The sequence below is a fragment of the Macaca fascicularis genome, chromosome 20 (assembly GCF_037993035.2).
Source record: "Macaca fascicularis isolate 582-1 chromosome 20, T2T-MFA8v1.1".
Classification (NCBI taxonomy): Eukaryota; Metazoa; Chordata; class Mammalia; order Primates; family Cercopithecidae; genus Macaca; species Macaca fascicularis.
This window is the reverse complement of record NC_088394.1, coordinates 11200083-11212297: the sequence shown is the minus strand read 5'-3', so window position 1 is coordinate 11212297 and position 12215 is coordinate 11200083. Positions and strand designations below refer to the sequence as shown.

At 44.7% G+C, this 12215-nt stretch overlaps 1 pseudogene; it reads left to right on the top strand.

Annotated features, from left to right (window-relative positions):
- The first annotated feature begins 4161 nt into the window (after positions 1 to 4161).
- LOC107128326 (large ribosomal subunit protein eL39-like) lies at positions 4162 to 5502 on the top strand (annotated as a pseudogene).
- The last annotated feature ends 6713 nt before the right edge of the window (positions 5503 to 12215 follow it).

Below are 12215 nucleotides of genomic sequence, written 5' to 3'. Positions count from 1 at the left end.
TATTTCATTGTCTACATGAAAGGGCCTTGCTTGTTGACCAGTAATAGTTTGCATTTTAATTAATTTTTGTCCTTTCCCACTATCTAAATAGCGAATCTGTTATAACTCCTGTGGTTACTGTCTTTTTAGACTTTGCCTGTGTGTTTGGATGTTTGGATTCCAGTAGAGAGGGTTCTTCCCCCGACACAGTCCCACCACTCATAGTTCAAGTGCAGGAGAGGAAAAACTTCATTCATCCTCTTAGACTCTGTGACCGGAGTCTGTAAATTAAACTGACAACAGGTAGATGAACAGGAGGAAAGACCAATTTTAATAGTTTTACATGCATGGGGGCTTCACATACAAGGAGCAAAAATGCAAAGCAGTGGTTAGACCTGGGGGGCTTATGTATCATTTTCCTTTTTTTTTTTTTTTTTGAGATGGAGTCTTGCCCTGTCACTCAGGCTGGAATGCAATGGCATGATCTTGGCTCACTGCAACCTCTGCCTTCCGGATTCAAACAATTCTCCTGCCTCAGCCTCCCGAGTAGCTGGGACTACAGGCATAAGCCACCATGTCTGGCTAATTTTTTGTATTTTCAGTAGAGACGAGGTTTTACCATGTTGGCCAGGCTGGTCTCGAACTCCTAACCTCAGGTGATCCGCCTGCCTTGGCCTCCCAAAGTGCTGGGATTAGAGGCATGAGCCACTGTGCCCGGTCAAAAAAAAAAAATTTTTTTTTAATTAGTCAGGAGTGGTGGTGTGTGCCTCTAGTCCCAGATAGGAGGCTGAAGTTGGGGGGTCTCTTGAGCCCAAGAGTTGGAGGCTGCAGTGAGCCATGATTGTGTCACTGCACTCTAGCCTAGGTGACACAGACTCAGAAAGAGGGAGGGAGGGAGGGAGAGTTTGGGTTCCTAGGGGTGGTAAATTGCGGAAAGATGACTAGGAAGTGGTGGGTAAGGGTTGTTTAGTAATGTTTGTCATGCCAACTCATCTCTGTGCCAGTCACCCTGCTACAGAATAGAGAAACATCTTTACATGGGAAATTTCCCTGCTTTTAGGAAGAAAGGGAGTGGGTAGAGAGCTTTTTGTCTGCAGTTTCTCAATTGCCCTCAGATCAAAATAATCTTTATGCTAAAGTGGCCTGTTTTGGGGTAATGTATTCTGATCCCCTCCAACATGGATAGAAAATCAAGGTAGATGAACACGGCTCCTCCCAAAGTCTCATGAGGGTGAAAGGCGGGAACTGACAGGATTATATTTGTCTTCCTTACAGGGCTCGCTCTCTCTCTTTATTTTTTATTTTTTTATTTTTATTTATTTATTTTGTTGTCGTTGTTGAGATGGACTGTTGCTCTGTCGCCTAGGCTGGAGTGCAGTGGCATGACCCCAGCTCACTGCAACCTTTGCCTCCCGGGTTCAAGCAATTCTCCTGCCTCAGGCTCCTTGCAGGCACCCTCCACCACACCCAGCTAATTTTTTGTATTTTTAGTAGAGACAAGGTTTCACCGTGTTGGCCAGACTGGTCTCACACTCCTGACCTCAAATGATCCACCTGCCTCCACCTCCCAAAGTGTTGGGATTACAGGCATGAGCCACCACACCCATCCTCTTATTTTTCCTCTGAGTTCAGTTCTTCCACTCTGTCATCCTGGATTTGTGGTAATGGGTACCATGTAAAATCGTTAGTCTGTCTCCGCTTTTGCAACCTTCACTGCCATGTGACAATTCAGGATAAGGCCTCCCTGCTTTCATGATGCTGGGCACATCTGACTGAGGTAAGAGCTCTTGAGGGGATTGATGGAGGGCTTTGCAGCTTCCTTATTGGTGGGTAAAAGGTCTCCCAGCAAATGTGGGTGTCTAAGAGTATCCAGGGGGACCCACCTCCATGGCATATGGGGTGAGGGCCTGGTATCATTTCTTTGAACAAGCCATGGCTCCCAGTGGAGATGGAATGTATTAGTCAGGCTAGTGCTGCTGTAACAAAGTACCATAAACAGCCAAGCGCGGTGGCTCACGCCTGAAACCCCAGCACTTTGGGAGGCTGAGGTGGGCAGTTCACCTGAGGTCAGGAGTTCGAGACCAGCCTGGCCAACATGGCACTCCGTCTCTACTAAAAATACAAAAATTAGCCAAGCATGGTGGCACACACCTGTAATTCCAGCTACTCAGGAGGCTGAGGCAGGAGAATCACTTGAACCCGGGAGGCAGAGGTTGGAGTGAGCCAAGATCACACCACTGCACTCTAGCCTGGGCAACAGAGTGAGACTCTATCTCAAAAACAAACAAACAAACAAACAAACAAAAACAAACTATAACACAACAGAAATTATTTTCCTTGCCATTCTGGAGGCCAAGGTATCCACAGGACTATGCCCCCTCTGGAGGCCCTCATGGAGAACTTATGCTTGCTTCTTTCAGCTTCTGGTGGCCCCAGGCATTCCCTGGCTTTTGGTTGCATTGCTCCAATCTCCATATCTGTCTTCATATTGCATCTCTTCTCTCTTTCATCTCTGTGTGTCTCTTATCAGGACACTTGTCATTTAATTTGGGCCCAGCTCATCCAAGATGATCTCATCTGGAGATTCTTAATTACATCTGCGAAGATCCCCTCCCCTCCCTTCCCCTCCCCTCCCCTCCTCTCCCCTTCTCTCCCCTCCTCTCCCCTCCCCTCCCCTCCTCTCCCCTTCTCTCCCCTCCTCTCCCCTCCCCTCCCCTCCCCTCCCTTCCCCTCCCCTCTTCATTTTTAAGACAGAGTCTCGCTCTATCGCCCAGGCTGGAGTACAGTGTGGTATGATCATAGCTCATGGAGTCTCAACCTCCTGGACTCAGGCAATCCTCCCAACTCAGCCTCCTGAGTAGCTGGGAGCAGGTGTGGGCCACCATGCTCGGGTAATTTTTTATTTTTTTTTAGAAATGGAGTCTCGCTATCTTGCTGGTCTCAAACTCCTGGGCACAAGTAATCCTCCTGCCTTGGCCTCCCAAAGTGCTGTGATTACAGGCATGAGCCGCCGTGCCTGGCTGATCCTTTCTTCCAAATAAGGTCACATTCACAGGTTCTAGGATGAAGACATCTCTTGGGGTGGGGGACCCAGTTCAACCAGCTGCACACGGGATGCAGATAAATGCTGGAAAGGCTCAGAAGACGCTTCTTGATGATGGAGTAGAGTTTCTCTTTCTTCATTAGCAAGGGAACCACACACCTTTGTAGAGCAGTGCCCCTTAAAAGTCATTTATATTTTCAGTTCCTGTCTCAGCAACCAAATGAAGTCTTGAGTGGAGTCCCTTCCATTAATCTGCTGATGGGAGTGGTGTGTTCCTTCAACATTACCACCAGGTGGCAGCCAAGAACCTAGAGTTAGGCGGGATCATGCTTGCTGCCTGACCAAAGTACATGGTCTTAGCTCCTGAACTGAGATCCAAGTTTCCAAATAAAGACAGAGGATGCCAATTCAGCTTTGCTCTGGCCTATTCAGTAACATGTCACTTAATAGGCAGAATTACCAGATCAGTCCACCAGCCAGCCTAGTGTGGCAATAACTTACCCCAACTGTTTAAGCATTTACATAGTACACACCGGTTTTTTGTTTGTTTTATTTTTGAGAGGGAGTTTCGCTCATTGTTACCCCGGCTGGAGTGCAATGACGCGATCTCGGCTCACTGCAACCTCCGCCTCCTGGATTCAAGTGATTCTCCTGCTTCAGCCTCCCGAGTAGCTGGAATTACAGGCATGTGCCACCACACCCAGCTAATTTTGTATTTTTAGTAGAGACGGGATTTCTCCATGTTGGTCAGGCTGGTCTCAAACTCCCGACCTCAGGTGATCCACCCACCTCAGCCTCCCAAAGTGCTGGGATTACAGGCGTGAGCCACCACACCTGGCACACACACCTGTTAATTTTGCCTGTTTGGCATTTCTTTCCTTACCTTGGGGTAGGTTGAGAATGTTAATTATTAGCCCATTCCCTAGCACAGTTTTTTTTTTTTTTTTTTTTTTTTTTTTTGAGACGGAGTCTCGCTCTGTCGCCCAGGCTGGAGTGCAGTGGCCGGATCTCAGCTCACTGCAAGCTCCGCCTCCCGGGTTCACGCCATTCTCCTGCCTCAGCCTCCCAAGTAGCTGGGACCACAGGTGCCCGCCAGCTCGCCCGGCTAGTTTTTTGTATTTTTTAGTAGAGATGGGGTTTCACTGTGTTAGCCAGGATGGTCTCGATCTCCTGACCTTGTGATCCACCCGTCTCGGCCTCCCAAAGTGCTGGGATTACAGGCTTGAGCCACCGCGCCCGGCCTAGCCTAGCACAGTTATTATTTCAAAGATTGGCATATCATGTCATTCCAGTGGGAGCATCACAAAGAAAATCGGATATTGTTTTCTTTCTGTGAATCAACCTATAGCTTTCTTGTAAGATATTCCCCCAACACACTTGCTTGCAATCACAGGGCTCTCAATGATGGGATCTGCATTTTGTTAACAGTTAGTTTAAGGCGGTCAACTGTAGCACAGGCCAGGCCAAAAGTCAAAAACTCTTCATTACTGAATGAATATCCTAGGTAGATTATACAAGGATGTCCTTATACTACAAAAGAATGATCTTTTATAATATAAAAGGATGTCCTTATTCAGATGTCCTTAGACCAATTACTTAAACTTTTGGAATGTCCAACTACAGCCAAAATTGATGCCCGAATTGTTTCTAGAACTGACAGCTTTTATTAAAATAGCAAAAGGGTCTCTCTTTTCCTTTCTCCGCCATCGTGGTGTGCTCTTACCTCCGCTTCTGGCCATGTCTTCTCACAAGACTTTCAGGGTTAAGTGATTCCTGGCCAAGAAACAAAAGCAAAATTGTCCCATTCCCCAGTGGATTCGGATGAAAACTGGAAATAAAATCAGGTACAACTCCAAAAGGAGACATTGGAGAAGCACCAAGCTGGGTCTATAAGGAATTGCACTTGAGATGGCACACATACTTGTGCTGTCTGAAGGTCACGATCACATTACCATGTCAAACTGAAAATGTCACCAGTATCTGGAGAGTTTGATGTGTTTTCCTCTCTGAATCTATTATGAATGTGTTGGTTGACTGGGTTCAGTAATAAATATGTGAGGCCTTTCATTTCAAACAAATAAAAGTAAAATAAAATAGCAAAAGGAAGAAGTGATAGGTTACATGAAGCCTATAGCTACAGAGATTTATTATTGAATTTGTTCAAAACATTTTTGTGTTTTAGATGTTTCTCAGATGATTCTGATACGTGACCAGGGTTGAGGACCAGTATTTCTCCATGGGAGCTAGATCACGTGCGAATTTCAGAATTAGAGGTGTTTAATTTGACTGTTATCTGTTTCTCTTTCTACTTTTTGTGCCTGGAATACTCTTAGTTAAAACAAATTAAGCACAGTGGCTCACACCTGTAATCCTAGCACTTTGGGAGTTGGAAGCAAGCAGATTACCTGAGGTCAGGAGTTCAAGAGGAGCCTGGACAACGTGGTGAAACCCTGACTCTACTAAAAAAAAAAATACAAAAATTAGCCAGGTGTGGTGGTGTGTGTGCCTATAGTCCCAGCTGCTCGGGAGGCTGAGGCAGGATTGTTTGAACCTGGGAGGCGGAGATTGCAGTGAGCTGAGATCGCACCACTGCACTGCAGCCTGGGCGACAGAGTGAGACTCCCTCTTAAAAAATAATTAAATAAAACCAGTTAATCTCAGGAGACCTGATTCTCTCTGGCTGAGATAGGTAGAGAGAAATCATTTGGCAACTAAACCTGTTACTCTACCATTCTCTCTGTTTTCCGAAAATCCTATCTAAGCTCTACTTATCTGAATTCGATGTGAAACTATCCCCCCTTATTGTTCTTCTAAGCCACCTCATCTTAAAGTCTATATATTGATAGAGAAGTGCAAGAACTCAAGGCAGAACCTGTGGAAAGAGAGCAAGAGAATTGTTGAAGTCTTGGAAGAAGTGAGGGTAAACAGACTGGATATCTTTCCAAGCCAAAGCAGTTTGGAACCAAGGCTGATGGTAAAGAGAATATTGCACAATTTGTTAGATATCCATTAATGAGAAGAATCTGGCAATTCCTGGAACCATAATTTGAGGGTGGAATAAAAATATATCAGATACACCCACAATCAGATAATTTAATACCTATAGCCCCTAATTGAAAGAAAAAGTGTGGGATGCAAGAAAATGGTAAATATAGAAATGTAATAAAAATGCCAGTAAATTAAACAATTATTGACTGGAAACAGCCGTAATGAGCACTTTTTGCTTTTAAAAGATGGGTCTAAACTTATTGATAAAAATAACAAATAGGCTGGGTGCAGCAGCTCACGCCTGTAATGCCAGCACTTTGGGAGACCGAGGTGGGTGGATCACCTGAGGTCAAGAGTTTGAGACCAGCCTGGCCAACATGGTGAAATCCCATCTCTACTAAATACAAAAAATTAGCTAGGTGTTGTGGAACATACCTGTAATCCAAGCTACACAGGAGGCTGAGGCAGGAAAATTGCTTGAACCTAGGAGGCAGAGGTTGCAGTGAGCCGAGATTGTACCACTACACTCCAGCCTGGGCAACAAGAGCAAAAACTCTGTCTCAATAAATAAATAAATAACAAATAGGTGTTTGTCTGGGGTAGGGAACCTGTAGGTAAGGCATTTTCTTGTAAGATCCTTTTCTTATCTGGAAGGATGTTAGAGATATGGATATGATGATTAGACTTTGTTGGGGAAAAAAGGTTTTGAATGTATGTTGATATTAAAACATTATGAATAAAATGACATATCACAGATCTGTATCACAATAATTCAGTGGCTGATGGGAGCTGAGAGGGTATACGGGGTTTAGATGAAACAAGGTTGACATGAGTTGAAAATTGTGGCCGGGTGTGGTAGCTCACACCTGTAATCCCAGCACTTTGGGAGACCGAGGTGGGTGGATCACCTGAGGTCAGGAGTTCGAGACCAGTCTGACCAACATGGAAATACCCCGTCTTTACTAAAAAATACAAAATTAGCTGGGCGTGGAGGCGCATGCCTGTAATCCCAGCTACTTGGGAGGCTGAGGCAGGAGAATCGCTTGAACCTGGGAGGTGGAGGTTGCAGTGACCCGAGATGTGCCATTGCACTCCAGCCTGGGCAATGAGAGTGAAACTCTGTCTCAAAAAAAGGAAAAAGAAAATTGTTAAACGTGAGCGATGGATAAACATCACAATATTGAGCTTCATATGTGCTTCTGGAAAATAGCGATGGTTAAGAATTACCCCCGACCTTAGTGTTACTGGTAATTTCCTGGTAATTACCTATTACCCAGGAAATGGCTTACTGCAAAGAAACCTACTCTTCCCCATGAGACTCGGATAAGACCCATTGTTTGACCTTATAATAAGGGCAGACACAGACCCTCCAAATTCTCATTGTTTGTCACATAAATGATTAGGTGAACTGTCTGTTCCTATTGACCAATCTAGACAAAACGCCTGCTAGTTGACCATATTTTAGGCAGGCATCTCTCTTTCCCCTGGATCCTGAACTCTGGCCACACTTCAATTTCAGTGAGCAATGGAATGTGTAACACCTCCTACTCCACCCTCCCCATTAACAACTCCTCCCAAGAACCTGCTGATTGAGGCATTTTCTGTCCAACTGCTGGAGCACCCCACTCCCCCACACCTAGTAATTTCTAGATTTACTTAACTTCTTCCTATAAAGGAAAACCATTCCCACCTTTATTCTGAGACACTTGTAGATCTTGTGTTTGGAGCATTTTTTCTATTATGATAAGTCTTTTATTAATAAAGTCTCCCCTTCCCTAAGGCTAGATTTGTTTTTTACTTGACAGATACATGGGATTTATTATATTGGTCTTTCTACTTTTGTATATGTTTGAAATTTTCCATAACAAAAAGGTTTAAAGTAGTATATGTTGGCTGGGTGCAGTGGCTCATGCCTGTAATCCCAGCACTTTGGGAGGCCAAGGTGGGTGGATCATTCAAGGTCAGGAGTTCGAGACCAGTGTGGCCAAAGTGGTGAAATCCTGTCTCTATTAGGAATACAAAACTTAGCCAAGCATGGTGGCAGGCACCTATCGTCCCAGCTTCTCGGGAGGCTGAAGCAGGAGAATCGCTTGAACCTGGGTGGCAGAGGTTGCAGTGAGCCAAGATCGTACCACTGCACTCCAGCCTGCGTGACAGAGCAAGACTCTGTCTCAAAAACAAAACAAAACAAAACCAAAAAAACAGTAATATATGTTGACATTTGAGGGAAGTCTCTGAAAGAACAGAATAACAATGAAATTGCTGTAAACAAGCAGAAGGAAGTAAAGAAAGGTTTCAACAGAAGGAAGAGGAGGAGAAAAATAAGCAAACAAAAAGGATAATAAACAAAAAAATACACAAAATAACATGGTATAAAATAAGTCCCACTGCACATTTCAATTGTGAACCCAAAAGTATCAAAGACAGATCACAATTTAGAAAGTATATTTTGCCAAGGTTAAGGATGTGCGTGTGACACACAGTCTCAGTGTTTCAGGAAAGGGGTCCCAATCCAGACTCCAGGAGAGGGTTCTTGGACCCCACACAAGAAAGAATTTAGGGTGAGTCCATAGATTAAAGGAAAAGCAAGTTTATTAGGAAAGTAAGGGAATAAAAGAATGGATGGCTACTCCGTAGACAGAACAACCCTGATGGCTGCTGGTTGCCCCCCGCTTTTTCTTTTTTTTTTTTTTTTTGAGACAGAGTCTTGCTCTGTCACCCCGGTTGGACTGCAATGGCATGATTCTCCTGCCTCAGCCTCCCAAGTAGCTGGGACTACAGGCGGATACGCCATCACACCTGGCTAATTTTTGCATTTTTAGTAGAAATGGGGTTTCACCATATTGGCCAAACTGGTCTCGAACTGCTGACCTCAAGTGACCCACGCACCTCGACCTCCCAAAGTGCTGGGATTACAGGCATGAGCCTGTAAAAAATGGTTGCCCATTTTTATGGTTATTTCTCGATTATATGCTAAACAAGGGGTGGATTAGTCATGCCTCCCCTTTTTTAGACCATATAGGGTAACTATCACATGTGTCTGTGTGAAGAGACCACCAAACAGGCTTTGTGTGAGCAATAAAGCTTTTTAATCACGTGGCTGCAGGTGGGCTGAGTCTGAATAGAGAGTCAGCAAAGGGAGATGGGGTGGGGCCATTTTTATAGGGTTTGGGTAGGTAAAGGAAAATTACAGTCAAAGGGGGTTGTTGTCTGGCAGGCAGGGGTGGGGGTCACAAGGTGCTCAGTAGGGGAGCTTTTGAGCCAGGATGAGCCAGGAGAAGGAATTTCACAAGGTAATGTTGTCAATTAAGGCAGAAACAGGCCATTTTCGCTTCTTTTGTGATTCTTCAGTTACTTCCGGCCATCTGGATGAATACCTGCAGACCTGGGCTCAGAGGCCTGACAGTAACTTCCTGACGTTTCCATGGCATTTGTAAGCTCTCATGGCGCTGGTGGGAGTGTAGCAGTGAGGACAACCAGAAGTCACTCTCGTAGCCATCTTGGTTTTGTTGGGTTTTAGCCGGCTTCTTTACTGCAATCTGTTTTATCAGCAAGGTCTTTATGACCTGTATCTTGTGCTGACCTCCTATGTTGTCCTGTGACTTAGAACAACTTAATCGTCTGGGAATGCAGCCCAGAAGGTCTCAGCCTTATTTTACCCAGCCCCTATCAAGATGGAATTGCTCTGGTTCACACACTTCTAACATTAGGAGGTCCTGATGACAGGTGCCTACTGTGGTCGGGGCACAGCTTGGATTCATACGTTTTAGGGAGATATGAGACATCAATCAATATGTGTGAGATGTACATTGGTTTGGCCTGGAAAGGTGGTGTTAGAAATAAGAGCTCAGAGTCATAAAGAAAATGAGCACTCAAACAAAAGATCTCTCAGCAAGCCAAATTTACTCCTGCAGAAGAGTGTGGCTTGCGCCAGTCACGACTGCAAGAGCACACCAAGCCGGGTAGGGCAGGGGTTTTTATCCCTGACGCAGTTCCTAGCACTTCTGTGTCCTTTCCCCATTGGCTGAGGTTGGACTTCACAATCTAAGCTAACTGGATTGGCTAAGGTTTAAAATTGAATAGGGTCTATTAGGTGGGAAGGAAGAGGGACTGTCCTTTACTAGGCCAGAAGGACTTGTCTGGGTGCTGCAAAGGTGGGAAGGTTGTTTACAGAACAGGTAGGAGACAACAACAGGTAGGCTGTTTACAGGCAGGTAGGACGTACAAGGAAGTTGGTCGTAAGAAACAAAGAACGGGGAACTAAAGCTTTTTGAAGATTAATTATCTTTGACATTGGGACAACTGGGTGTAGGGTGGGAATTTCCAGGTCACAGGTAGACAAGAGACAAAGGGTTGCACTCCTTTGAGTCTCTGATTAGCCTTTCACTGAATATGCAGTTTACATGTGAGAGGAGGGTAGAGGAATAGTCACTTACGGTTTAGTGAAACAATAGGGCAGAGGAAGCAGTCAGGTAGGCATTTGTCTCAAGTGACAATTACTTGAGACAAATGCCTATCTGACTGCTTTGTGTCCTTTGTCCACAAGTAATTTCCTTCTCGGTAAATTGTGAGGGAGGTATGTAGCTTTTTTTTGTTGTTGCTGTTGTTATTAAATCTTTGTAGTTATGTTATTTAGAAATAAAATGGGAGGCAGGTTTGCCTGACATAGTTCCCAGCTTGACTTTTCCCTTTAGCTTAGTGATTTTTGGGGTCTTGAGATTTAGTTTCCTTTCACACAGTTATCACTATAAATAGAGTCTGAGGACAGAATCTATCAGATTGGACTGAAATAAACAAACTGTAAAGGAGACCATAAGAACCTCACCCAACTCTCCCAAAGTAAGAGCTCCCAGATTCTTGAGCTCTGATATAACTTGTGTGTTTTTGATTTTTTTTTTTTTTTAAGATGGAGTCTCGCTCTGTTGCCCAGGCTGGAGTGCAGTGGCACAATCTCGGCTTACTGCTGTAACCTCTGCCTCCTGGGTTCAAGCAATTCTCCTACCTCAGGCTCCTGAGTAGCTGGGACTACAGGTGTCCATGACCATGCATGCCTGGCTAATTTTTGTATTTTTAGTAGAGACGGAGTTTCACCATGTTGGCCAGGCTGGTCTTAAACTCCTGACCTCAGGTGATTCACCACCCCGGCTAATGTTTTGTATTTTTAGTAGTGACGGGGTTTCACCTTGTTAGCAAGAATGGTCTCGATCTCCTGACCTTGTGATCCACCTGCCTCGGCCTCCCAAGGTGCTAGGATTACAGGCATGAGCCACTGCGCCTAGCTGTGTGTTTTGGATTTTTTTGAGGGTCTGAACTACAAGAGACTTTGGAGATCTAAATCCTCTCATTGTAGTTGAGGAAACCGATTTAAGAAGGGAAAGCTACTTATTCAGGGTTACATATTAAACGAGAGCCAGGGAAACCAGAAACCAGAATCTCCTTCCAATCCAACAATTTTTCCTATTCACCTGAGATTCCTGATTCGTCAAATGTAGGACATAAGATTAGTCTAGAGCAGATGTCATTGGTAAGGGGTCCCAATCCAGACCCCAAGAGAGGATTCTTGGACCTGGTGTAAAAAAGAAGTGAGAGCAAGTTTATTAGAGAAGGAATAAAATATGACTACTCTGGCTGGGTGCAGTGGCTCATATCTGTAATCCCAGCACCTTAGGAGGCTGAGGCAGGTGGATCACAAGGTCAGGAGTTTGAGACCAGCCTGGCCAATATGGTGAAACCCCATCTCTACTAAAAATACAAAAATTAGCCAGGCATGGTGGTGGGTGCCTGTAGTCCCAGCTACTCGGGAGGCTGAGACAGGAGAATTGCTTGAACCTGGGAGGCAGAGGTTGCAGTGAATTGAGATCACGCCACTGTGCTCCAGCCTGGGTGAGAGAGCGAGACTGTCTCAATTAAAAGAAAATAAAAAAAAAGAATGACTACCCCATAGGCAGAGCAGTGGCACGGGTTGCTCAAATGAGTATATTTATAGTTATTTCTCAGTTATATGCTAAACAAGGGGTAGATTATTCATGAGTTTTCTGAGAATTCCTGAAACTGAGCATTTCTTCCCCTTTTAGACCATATAGGGTAATTCCTTGGCGTTGCCATGGCATTTGGAAACTGTCATGGTGTTAGTGGAGTGTCTTTTGGCATGCTAATGTATTATAATTAGTGTATAATAAGTGGTGAGGGTGACCAGAGGCCACTT